A 14,083-nucleotide genomic window follows, 5' to 3' on the forward strand; every position below is an offset into this window, starting at 1 on the left:
GATAGTACTTCCTTTAAGGATCCTTTAGATAGGAAAATTGAATCCTTTCTAAGAAAAGCTTACTTATGTTCAGGTAATCTTCTTAGACCTGCTATATCTTTAGCGGATGTTGCTGCAGCTTCAACTTTTTGGTTAGAAGCTTTAGCGCAACAAGTAACCGATCATAATTCTCATAGCATTGTTAATCTTCTTCAACATGCTAATAACTTTATTTGTGATGCCATCTTTGATATCATTAGAGTTGATGTCAGGTATATATCTCTAGCTATTTTAGCTAGAAGAGGTTTTCGTTCCTTTCGTCACAACAAGGAACAAAAGCCTGATCCTTCACCCACAGGAGCGGTATCAGTTTGGAAACCATCTCCAGTCTGGAATAAATCCAAGCCTTTTAGAAAACCAAAGCCAGCTCCCAAGTCCACATGAAGGTGCAGCCCTCATTCCAGCCCAGCTGGTAGGGGGCAGATTACGATTTTTCAAAGAAATTTGGATCAATTCAATTCACAATCTTTGGATTCAGAACATTGTTTCAGAAGTGTACAGAATTGGCTTCAAGATAAGGCCTCCTGCAAAGAGATTTTTTCTTTCCCATGTCCCAGTAAATCCAGCGAAGGCTCAAGCATTTCTGAAATGTGTTTCAGATCTAGAGTTGGCTGGAGTAATTATGCCAGTTCCAGTTCTGGAACAGGGGCTGGGGTTCTATTCAAATCTCTTCATTGTACCAAAGAAGGAGAATTCCTTCAGACCAGTTCTGGATCTAAAAATATTGAATCGTTATGTAAGGATACCAACATTCAAAATGGTAACTATAAGGACTATCCTGCCTTTTGTTCAGCAAGGGCATTATATGTCCACAATAGATTTACAGGATGCATATCTGCATATTCCGATTCATCCAGATCACTATCAGTTTCTGAGATTCTCTTTCCTAGACAAGCATTACCAGTTTGTGGCTCTGCCGTTTGGCCTAGCAACAGCTCCAAGAATTTTTACAAAGGTTCTCGGTGCCCTTCTGTCTGTAATCAGAGAACAGGGTATTGTGGTATTTCCTTATTTGGATGATATCTTGGTACTTGCTCAGTCCTCACATTTAGCAGAATCTCATACGAATCGACTTGTGTTGTTTCTTCAAGATCATGGTTGGAGGATCAATTTACCGAAAAGTTCATTGATTCCTCAGACAAGGGTAACCTTTTTAGGTTTCCAGATAGATTCAGTGTCCATGACTCTGTCTCTGACAGACAAGAGACGTCTAAAATTGATCTCAGCTTGTCGAAACCTTCAGTCTCAATCATTCCCTTCGGTAGCCTTATGCATGGAAATTCTAGGTCTTATGACTGCTGCATCGGACGCGATCCCCTTTGCTCGTTTTCACATGCGACCTCTTCAGCTCTGTATGCTGAACCAGTGGTGCAGGGATTACACAAAGATATCTCAATTAATATCTTTAAAACCGATTGTACGACACTCTCTGATGTGGTGGACAGATCACCATCGTTTAATTCAGGGGGCTTCTTTTGTTCTTCCGACCTGGACTGTAATTTCAACAGATGCAAGTCTGACAGGTTGGGGAGCTGTTTGGGGGTCTCTGACAGCACAAGGGGTTTGGGAATCTCAGGAGGTGAGATTACCAATCAATATTTTGGAACTCCGTGCAATTTTCAGAGCTCTTCAGTCATGGCCTCTTCTAAAGAGAGAATCGTTCATTTGTTTTCAGACAGACAATGTCACAACTGTGGCATATATAAATCATCAAGGAGGGACTCACAGTCCTCTGGCTATGAAAGAAGTATCTCGAATACTGGTATGGGCGGAATCCAGCTCCTGTCTAATTTCTGTGGTTCATATCCCAGGTATAGACAATTGGGAAGCGGATTATCTCAGTCGCCAAACGTTACATCCGGGCGAATGGTCTCTTCACCCAGAGGTATTTCTTCAGATTGTTTAAATGTGGGGACTTCCAGAAATAGATCTGATGGCTTCTCATCTAAACAAGAAACTTCCCAGGTATCTGTCCAGATCAAGGGATCCTCAGGCGGAAGCAGTGGATGCATTGTTACTTCCTTGGAAGTATCATCCTGCCTATATCTTTCCGCCTCTAGTTCTTCTTCCAAGAGTAATCTCCAAGATTCTGAAGGAATGCTTGTTTGTTCTGCTGGTGGCTCCAGCATGGCCTCACAGGTTTTGGTATGCGGATCTTGTCCGGATGGCCTCTTGCCAACCATGGACTCTTCCGTTAAGACCAGACCTTTTGTCGCAAGGTCCTTTTTACCATCAGGATCTCAAATCCTTAAATTTAAAGGTATGGAGATTGAACGCTTGATTCTTAGTCAAAGAGGTTTCTCTGACTCTGTGATTAATACTATGTTACAGGCTTGTAAATCTGTATCTAGGAAGATATATTATCGAGTCTGGAAGACTTATATTTCTTGGTGTCTTTCTCATCATTTTTCCTGGCATTCTTTTAGAATTCCGAGAATTTTACAGTTTCTTCAGGATGGTTTGGATAAAGGTTTGTCTGCAAGTTCCTTGAAAGGACAAATCTCTGCTCTTTCTGTTCTTTTTCACAGAAAGATTGCTAATCTTCCTGATGTTTTGTACAAGCTTTGGTTCGTATAAAACCTGTTATTAAGTCAATTTCTCCTCCTTGGAGTTTGAATTTGGTTCTGGGGGCTCTTCAAGCTCCTCCGTTTGAACCTATGCATTCATTGGACATTAAATTACTTTCTTGGAAAGTTTTGTTTTCTTTTGGCCATCTCTTCTGCTAGAAGAGTTTCTGAATTATCTGCTCTTTCTTGTGAGTCTCTTTTTCTGATTTTTCATCAGGATAACTTCTTTTAAATTTTTCCTAAGGTTGTGAATTCTAACAACATTAGCAGAGAAATTGTGGTTCCTTCATTATGTCCTAATCCTAAGAATTCTAAGGAGAGATCATTGCATTCTTTGGATGTAGTTAGAGCTTTGAAATATTATGTTGAAGCTACTAAGAATTTCCGAAAGACTTCTAGTCTATTTGTTATCTTTTCCGGTTCTAGGAAAGGTCAGAAGGCCTCTGCCATTTCTTTGGCATCTTGGTTGAAATCTTTAATTCATCATGCTTATGTCGAGTCGGGTAAAACTCTGCCTCAAAGGATTACAGCTCATTCTACTAGGTCAGTTTCTACTTCCTGGGCATTTAAGAATGAAGCTTCGGTTGATCAGATTTGCAAAGCAGCAACTTGGTCTTCTTTGCATACTTTTACTAAATTCTACCATTTCGATGTGTTTTCTTCTTCTGAAGCAGTTTTTGGTAGAAAAGTACTTCAGGCAGCTGTTTCAGTTTGATTCTTCTGCTTATAATTTCAGTTTTTTTCATTATAAGATTTAAACTTTATTTTGGGTGTGGATTATTTTCAGCGGAATTGGCTGTCTTTATTTTATCCCTCCCTCTCTAGTGACTCTTGCGTGGAAGATCCACATCTTGGGTAGTCATTATCCCATACGTCACTAGCTCATGGACTCTTGCTAATTACATGAAAGAAAACATAATTTATGTAAGAACTTACCTGATAAATTCATTTCTTTCATATTAGCAAGAGTCCATGAGGCCCACCCTTTTTATGGTGGTTATGATTTTTTGTATAAAGCACAATTATTCCAATTCCTTATTTTTTATGCTTTCGCACTTTGTCTTATCACCCCACTTCTTGGCTATGCGTTAAACTGATTTGTGGGTGTGGTGAGGGGTGTATTTATAGGCATTTTGAGGTTTGGGAAACTTTGCCCCTCCTGGTAGGAATGTATATCCCATACGTCATTAGCTCATGGACTCTTGCTAATATGAAAGAAATGAATTTATCAGGTAAGTTCTTACATAAATAATGTTTTTTCTTTCATAATTCAGATAGAGCATGCAATTTTAAGCAACTTTCAAATGTACTCCTTTGATCAATTTTTCTTCATTATCTTGCTATCTTTATTTAAAAAAAACAGGAATCTAAGCTTAGGAGCTGTTCCATTTTTTGTTCAGCACCCTGGGTAGCGCTTAATGATTGGTAGCTACATTTAGTATCCCTTTAACCCTTTTGTGGTATAAACAAATTGAAATCTCACAATTGTGCATGTGATCACAAGATTTCAATGATGGGATCGTGTCAGGGGGGCGTTCCCATGATGCTAGGCACGCCCTCCAGACCGCGATCCCATCAGGGAAGCGCCAGTGGCTTCAGGAAAGCCAAGTGGTTAGGACGTTGTATTCCATGCTTCAACGCTAAAGACCATAAAATTCGGACGGAATACAACATCCTAACGGTGTTAAAAGGTTAACTATATATATTTTTCTTCTGTTTAGCCTACCCACTCAAAAGTTTCATTTCAATTGTTTTATAGGTTCGTTCAATTTTAAGCAATACAATTTATTTCTTAAATCACATACATCATATGTTTGAGTTATTTGATGTTTTTTTTTTCTTCTTTTGCAGAATACCTCTTTAAAGTAATTTAAATTTGACTTAAACTCATACATGTGTAGGTATAAGAATATAAAAAGGATAGACCCAAATCCATATTAGTTAGACAATTAAAAAAGATTTTGATTGCTTTCCTCAAAGTCCCTATTCCCTATTAATACAGCTTGATCATAAAGTAGGAGCAGCACCATCAAATTAAAATAATTAGAAATACTTAACTGAAAGGTTATAAAAAAAATCAAATTAATGACATTTTTTGTTACATACATACTTTTCTCTGACATGTTTTTGAAGTTAAGCAGGTAGTGTAATACTTCATTTAGAAACGTAATAATATTGTGTTATACTTTGGTCCAAAGCCAAGAAAATGAATGTCTTCCATAGGAAAGTAACGCAATAAAATGAAAAGCAGACACCAAGCGCAATCTGAAATTTAAAAGCAAACTTTTTTTGGCAGCTTTTATTATGATGTATTTTGTACAAAAAAAGCCTGTGAGATTTGATGTAGTTATACAGTGTTACTGTAAATACACAATGAATACATAAAAAATCTTAAAGCTTAATAGTATGTAGCTATCTGTGATTATTTTTAATGAACTTGTGACTATTTGCAAGTGTTGACCCTGGCTTCACTTTATGGGTAGATACCCACTATGAAGTAATATATTTATTAGGTACCTGTTAGAATTTGGTTCATATATAACAGCTGGCAAAGCTATTTAACAGATGTATGCAAGGCCAGAATCTATCCACATTTTATATAAATATATATACTAAGCCTTTGAAAAATCACCTACACTTTTTAAGTGCTAGAACATCTGTTGTGGTCTAGAAATAATATTAAATGTGTCCTATGATTCATTCATTAGGTATAATGGTAAACATTTGATAAAGTGGTCATGTAGATCAAATTTTAAAAAGTGCACATTTTTAGGATATAAAGTATATGAATAAATTAATTAAATGATTGATTGATTACAGTTTTTGAATTTTCAGCAGTAACACTGTTTTTTATAATTTCTTGTTTATACATATTACATTGTGAACTGTGGAGTATATATGTAGTAAGCTAGTATTAGTTTAAACAGCTTCTACTTTTTTAAGCAAAAATAAATAAATTATATGTATGTATATATATATGTATATAAAACTATATATATATATATATATATATATATATATATATATATATACAGTATTATATATATATATATATATATATATATATATATATATATATATATATATATATATGTATAATATAATATATTAACATACACAAACAACTTTTTAATGTTCATTGTAAAAAATATTCAAACTGATGAAAGCAAGTCTGTATCTGGACACCTTTCTGATCATTATAAACTATATTTAATACATGGCAGTAATATCACACAGCTTATTATTTGCAGACTAAGGGGCCTATTTATCTAATGTCTGCCCGACATGATCCGATCAGCGGATCATGTCCGACAGAAATCGCTGAATGCGGAAAGCATTACGCTCTCCGCATTCAGCATTGCACCAGCAGTTCTTGTGAACTGCTGGTGCAACGCCGCCCCCTGCAGATTTGCGGCCAATCAGCCGCTAGCAGGCGGTTTCAATCAAACTGATCGTATTCGGTCGGGCTGATTGCTGTCCGCCGCCTCAGAGCAGGCGGACAGGTTATGGAGCAGCGGTCTTTAGACCGCTGCTTCATAACTTGTGTTTCTGGTGAGCCTGAAGGCTCGCGCGGAAACAGGGGCATCAGGCTCCATACGGAGCTTGATAAATATGCCCCTAAGGGTTGGGTTACACAACACTGGTAAAATTGAGTTTGCTACAGGAAAAAAATTGCTTTTTTTGTTAAGTAGCAAGTCGATTTTCTCTTATGCCTTCCACAATACTTGTAGGTAAAATATCTGGCGCTTGCAATGTCCGTGTGGTCATTGGTAGATAATATAAAGAAGCTGTTGCAGTTGGAGTTTTAATAAGTTTGATTTTCCCTTCCATTGTTTTTTTTTTTCTTTTTCTTTTGTGTAAGTTACAAGAAATAATGAATGTACTTCTATTCATAAAAAAGGAACAGTTAAACTTGCATTAGCATCTTTTTATATAAATCAATCAAATTTTTCTAATTTAAAAAAATCTTAAATTAAAGGGACATTTCAGTCAAAATTTTAAATGCACATAGATGCACTACATCTTTGAATAGAAACATATTTATAATATACATGTACTAGCAAAAAGGCTTCTAGTAAAAGTTATCACTGAATTGGTGTTAACATTTTCTCTGCACGTGCATGTGACGCGTGGCTAGATATTCTCAGTGCACTAGGATTTTAAATGCTGCTTTAAATGCTGCTCAGAGCACCAGTGGAGTTTGTAACATGTCAGCAATTAACAAATAGAGTAATTAACATATGGTACAAGCACCTTAGCACAAGCACAGTGCATACTTAAATGTACTTATGAAACAGATATAGGTTTTATTAGAAGTATTTTTGCTAATACATGTATATTACAAAAATCATTCTATTCAAAACTAAAATGCATCCATGTGGATTCCAATTTTGGCTGAAATGTTCCTTTAATTAACAATTCATTTTTACACAAATCACACAAATATATTTGTTTATTTAAATTTGTATTAGAATATTCAAAGCATAAACAACTATTGCTAATTAAACAAAGTCATGAGAAATAATGTGAGCTATGAATGAATGTAAGTCCATCACCCCCAGTTCACGTAGTATCATAATTGCACATAACAATTCACAATTATATCAGTTCAGCTCTGATAGTCTGATAATGCTTTAAAACATTCCTTTAGAACAAGCTATATCAAAATTGACAAATGCAATCAGGGCCGTCTTTAATATTGACTGGACCCTGGGCAAATATTTTCTTGCCCCCCCCCCATACAATTTTGTTCTCCACCCCAACATCCCAAAAACAATTAAATATTTTTTTTTTTAATTTCTTTTAATGATTAGCTCAGCAGTGGATCATCCTCTACTGGGCTAATCATTTAAAAAAAATATGAAATAAATTTCAATATGTGAAACTGGACCTAAGCAGTAAATAGAGTAAATAAATATATAAATTTCTGCACTGTGGATTAATTTAATATATTTATTTACTAATTAATTAATTAAATGTTGGTTTTTAATTTATTTATATATTATACAGTATATTTTTTTAAAGTACATAAATATTTAATGTGATGCACGGCATCGCATAGTAAAAATCAGTGGCGGACCAGGGGCGCGATCCAATATACGGCGTAGTTTTCGGCGCAAGCCAGGGAACCCGTGCCGCCCGTAGTTTCACCTCGCACATCGGGGTATCCAATATACCCCGCCGGACAAACTAGCGATGTCCAGAAATAAGCGTAAGTACAAATTTCTGGTGTCGCCAGTGACTTACGGCACTTTAGAAACTGCCTGCGCCTACAAAAACTTACTAAAATATGAAATCTACCGTAACTGTCTAACAAGCCTCCCAAACATCATCCCGACAAGTATACACCTATATCCGCAATCCCCCCTCTTACTCCTAATAATAAATGTATTAACCCCTAGACCGACAACCCCCCAAACCGCAATAAACCTATCCTAGTATTAACCCCTAAACCGCCGCTCCCCGCCGCCACTAAATAAAATGTTTAAACCCTAAACTGCCGCTCCCGGACCCCGTCGCCACCTACATTAAATTTATTACCCCCTAATCTGACCCCTCTACACCGCCGCCACCTACATTAAATATATTAACCCCTAATCTGATCCCCCTACACCGCCGCCACCTACATTAAATATATTAACCCCTAATCTGCCCCCCTACACCGCCACCACCTACATTAAATATATTAACCCCTAATCTGACCCTCCTACACTGCCGCCAACCTACATTAAATATATTAACCCCTAATCTGATCCCCCTACACCACCGCCACCTACATTAATTATATTAACCCCTAATCTGACCCCCCTACACCGCCGCCACCTACTTTAAATATATTAACCCCTAAACCTAAGTCTAACCCTAACACCCCCTAACTTAATTATTATTTAAATAAATCTAAATAATATTAATATTATTAACTAAATAATTCATATTTAAAACTAAATACTTACCTATAAAATACACCCTAAAATAGCTACACTATAATTAATAATTACTTTGTAGCTATTTTATGATTTATATTTATTTTACAGGCAAGTTTGTATTTATTTTAACTAGGTACAATAGCTATTAAATAGTTAATAACTATTTAATAGCTACCTAGTTAAAATAATTACAAAATTACCTGTAAAATAAATCCTAACCTAAGTTACAAATACACCTACCTCGTCCTTGCAGCAAGTTAAAGGGAAATGAAACCCCAAATTTTTCTTTCATGATTCAGAAAGAGAATATAATTTTAAACCATTTTTTTTCGCATTCACTTCTTTTATATAATTTGTTTTCTTCTCTTGGTATCCTTTGTTGTGGAAGTAGCAGTGTACTACTGGGAGCTAGCTGAATGCACTGGGTGAGCCAATAAGATGAGGCATAAATGTGCAGCCACCAATCATCAGATCCTGGGTCTACCTAGCTATCCTTTTTAACAAAGGATATCAGGAGTACAAAACAAATTACATAATATAAGTAAATTGAAAAGTTGTTTAAAATCGCTTGCTCTGTGAAAGAAAACTATTGGGTTTTATGTCCCTGTAAGTGGGATAGCTCATAATTTGCTACTTGTAGCTAGTGCTGGTACAAAACTCTTGCTACAGGTAGCTAAAGCGGTGTAATCCAGCCCTAAGTCAGATTTCAGCCTAAACAATTTACTATCTACACGTAAGAATGACAGTAAAAAGTAAGATCACGATTGGCAGGGGATTCTGGGAAATAATGTAATATTTAATATTATGTAGAAGTTTATGGTCAGTAAAGATTTAGAAACAATGTATCACATAGAAACATCTGTTAGTAGGAACACTTTATTGAATTAAATGTCTAAATATTCTTATTAAATAAGAATTTAACACAGGAATACTCTAGTTCTGCATCTTGAAAAGCAGCAGTTAATTCAAGACAAATATTTCTTTTACCACTAAGAGGTAGACAAATAGAAGCAGATTGTCCTAATTAATTCTAAGTCAAGTTGCAAAGACCTCTATAATTGTTATTTGTAATTATCACTGGGATGTTTTAGGGTAATTGGCATAAAGGATGCAATGCAATTACTTTGTAAACACACTACAAGATATCCTTTACATTGGTGATGGCCAACTTCCTAACATACGGGGGCCACAGATTAATATTTTAGAAACCTTAAAGGGACATGAAACCAAAATGGTTTCTTTCATGATACAGATAGAGCATGCAATTTTAAACAACTTTCTAATTTACTTCTATTATCACATGTTAGTCGTTCTCTTAGTATCTTTTATAAATAGCAGGGATGTAAACTCAGGAGCATGCACGTGTCTGGAGCACTATATAGCAACAGTTTTCCAAGAATGTTATCCATTTGCAAGAGCACTAGATGGCAGCACTATTTCCTGCCTTGTAGTGTTCCAGGCACCTGGAATCTCTTCAACAAAGAACATCATGGGAACAAAGCAAATTTGATAATATAAGTAAATTGGATAACTTTTTAAAAAAATTTTATGCTCTGTCTGAATCACAAAATATTTTTTGGGGGGTTTCATATCCCATTAAGGGCTACTTTCTTTTATGGCTATGAAATACACAAATAATAATATATTTCTTTAAAATGTCCAGTGGTACAGGGAACCCTCTATCTGCTGCTCTCATCTCCAAAGGGTTCTTAGTTGCGGTCACCTTGTTTGTCCATTAGATGTCCCCAAAGCCCATGGGCAAGATTACAAGTGGTGCACTATTTTTTTCTCCTGTTTAAGCATTAACTGTGACCAAGGTAAAAAATGATCCTTCTCTCAGCTTAGTATTACAACTTGAAAGTAAAAGTTAGCTTGTAAGCAAAAGACAGAGAAGCGCTAACTTCAGGACCGAGCTAATTACTTCTACCCATAGACTTCTATGGGGCACCCTAAAGAAAGCCTTTTTATTCATCACTCATGTTCTAACCAGACACTGTGCTAGAACAACTGCGCTACAGCCAAAGGTGTGCTAGGAATACTATACATTCCTATGTTCTTCATTAAGAAGAAATTGTTACATGTGTTTATATGCATGTATGTGTGCACATATATATTTACACGTATAAACATATAAATACACATTTATACACACACATAGACATGTATATATACACACATACACATATTTAGACATATATATATATATATTTATACATTTGAGTCCTTCTCAGTCAAACAACATATGATATACCATCCCTTTTTAACTCTTTTAAAATCTCTTTATCAATATTAAAATGATATATATTTTTTTAATTAAAAATGGTATTTATGAGTATTTTGTGATTTTTTTTTTTAACCCTTGACCTTTACTTGAGGTTTCAGGTAGTACTAATTCATCTAGTGGTATTTGGGCTTTCGCTCGAATGTAACTCATAAGTTTCAACTTGTGAGATCAGCACTATTATGTGCAGTAGCCATAGCAATTGAAAGTAATTGGTGTGCTAGAGCGATATTGGCCACTCTATGGGGTCGATTTATCAAATGCTTTGCAAGCCTTTCAACACACTACGGCTGCAGGTTCTCACAAGAGAACCTGCATGCTGTATTTAACAAGCAGCGGTCATCAGACCACTGCTTTCCTAACCTCTTCGCCACCTCTAAGGTGGCAACATTTATCTCCCCGGTCTTGTCCGACCAGGGAGAGTGACAGCTCCTGCCCGCGCGTGATTAGCTGTGGGCGGGCAGGGGGCGGGATTGCACAAGAATGCTGAATTCCTCCAGGGGAATTTAGCCCGCCAGAAGCGAGTTGCGGCAGACAGGGGCACGTATATGCGCCCCTGTCCGCCTCAGCTTGATAAATCGCCCTCTAAACCTTCTCTGTAAATCTTTTTTACCATGAGCTTGTAATATCAAGTTGCACGCTAATGTTAATGCAATCTGCTTATCACATCCTGCTCTATAATTAGTGCACCACTTGTAATCTGGGCCAGTATGTTAAGTTCCTTATTTCATGGGTCTACAAAACTACAGCATAAATGATTTGTTCTAAGTTTTCTCAGGGGCCGCAAAGACTAGTGCAGAGGGCCGTATTTGTCCTGAGGGCCACAGATGGCCATCCCTACTTCATAGTGATGTCAGATTAAATGTATTGAATTCTACTCCGATACATAAAAAAGTGCACCTACATAAATAAAAAACTAATCACCAAATCAGTTTTCATTGCAAAATACTAAAACAATATTTCTTATCACTCAAAGAACCGTGGGGGGAAATATAGAAAGAAATAACGAAGCATGATTACTTTTTATTTCCAAAAATCTTTTTGCATAGTTTTCCCTATTATTCATAAATTTAAAATAGAGTAATGCTTTATAGGTACTTTGGGAAAAAAAAACTAATATGGACAGAACTGATCCTTTCTTTATATAATTTAAAATTTTAATTGAATTGTATGTCATTGTTTTCTGCATAAACATAATATAACGTTTCCTAAATATATCATTTACTCTAAAACTTTCTCAAAAACTCTTCCTAAAAAAAAAAAATCTCTAACCTTTAATTTGAATTACAATTTAAAACTAGATTAGTAGAGTGCAAATATTTTTGCGCTATTGTGTTTAACTTTACTTGAGAGCAATCAATAGCAGTTGTAATTTTGCCAGAGCCCTGGCCGCACTAACAGGAGGCCGAGCCCTTAAAAAAAATTGAATGAATACTGAAGAGTTTCATATTTTTTTGTTTTCTTTAATTTTCTTTGGTGCATTCATTTGGATATACCACATGCCTCATTTTGGGCCAAGAAATGTATAGCAATAAATTTTAGACATGTGCAATTCGTTTCGGCCGAATTTTGTTTTTGGCCGATTTTTGGCCGATTCGAAGATTCAAATCAATCCAAATTTCCGAATCAGCACCCTAACTAAAATTCTGAAAAATTATGAAAATGAATATATTCAGTTTCCGAATTTTTGGATCCATTCTGTATTCATATTCTGAATTTTTCATTGTTCTAATCTAAACCGCAGTTCCCAGACGTCGCCGACACTAATTAAATCATTAAATAAAGCTGTTAACCCCTAAACCAGTAACAGTAACAAAACCTATTAACCCTTAAACTGCAGTTCCCCGACATCGCCAACACTAACTAAACCTATTAACCTCTAAACTGCAGTTCCCAAACATCGCCAACACTAACTAAACCTATTAACCCCTAAACCGCAGTTACCCGACATCGTCAACACTAACTAAAACACTAAATACACGTATTAACCCTTAAACTGCCGTTCCCAAACATAGCCAACACTAACTAAATCTAATTACCCCTAAACCACAGTTCCCTGACATCGCCAACACTAACTAAAACATTAAATAAACGTATTAACCCTTAAACCGCCATTCCCAAACATAACCAACACTAACTAAACCTATTAACCTCTAAACTGCAGTTCCCAAACATCGCCAACACTAACTAAACCTATTAACCCCTAAACCGCAGTTACCCGACATCGTCAACACTAACTAAAACACTAAATACACATATTAACCCTTAAACTGCCGTTCCCAAACATAGCCAACACTAACTAAATCTAATTACCCCTAAACCACAGTTCCCCGACATCGCCAACACTAACTAAAACATTAAATAAACGTATTAACCCTTAAACCGCCATTCCCAAACATAACCAACACTAACTAAACCTAATTACCCCTAAACCACAGTTCCCCGATATCGCGGACACTAACTAAAACACTAAATAAACCTATTAACCCCTAAACTGCCGTTCCCAAACATCACCAACACTAACTAAAACTATTAACCCCTAAACTGCAGTTCCCCAACATCGCCAACACCAACTAAAATACTAAATAAACCTATTAACCCCTAAACCGCAGTTCCCAAACATCGCCAACACTAACTAAACCTATTAACCCCTAAACTGCAGTTCCTCGACATCGCCAACACTAACTAAAACACAAAATAAACCTATTAACCCTTAAGCCACTGTTCTCAAACATCGCTAACACTAACTAAACCTATTAACCCCTAAACCACAGTTTCCCGACATCGCCAACGCAAACTTAACCTATTAACCCCTAAACCGTCATACACCCACATCGCCACCACTAACTAAAACACTAAATAAACATATTAACCCCTAAACCGCCGTACACCCACATCACCAACACTAACTAAATCTATTAAACCCTAAACCGTCGCCCCCCACATAGCAACAATCTAAATTAAACTATATTAACCCCTAAACCTAACACCCCTTAACTTTAACATAATTAAAATAGACCTAAATTAAAGTTACAATTATCAACTACCTATTTAAAAATACAAACTTACCTGTGAAATAAAAATAAAACCTAAGAAAGCTACAATATAACTATATACTAACTACCTACTTAAAATAAATACAAACTTACCTGTGAAATAAAAATAAAACCTAAGCTTAAGATAATAATAACTAACATTACTAAAAATAAAAAACCTAACATTACTAAAAAAAAAAAAAACTAAGGTTACTAAAACAATTAAAACTACAA

Source organism: Bombina bombina, chromosome 1 (genome assembly GCF_027579735.1).
Source record: "Bombina bombina isolate aBomBom1 chromosome 1, aBomBom1.pri, whole genome shotgun sequence".
Taxonomy (NCBI): Eukaryota; Metazoa; Chordata; class Amphibia; order Anura; family Bombinatoridae; genus Bombina; species Bombina bombina.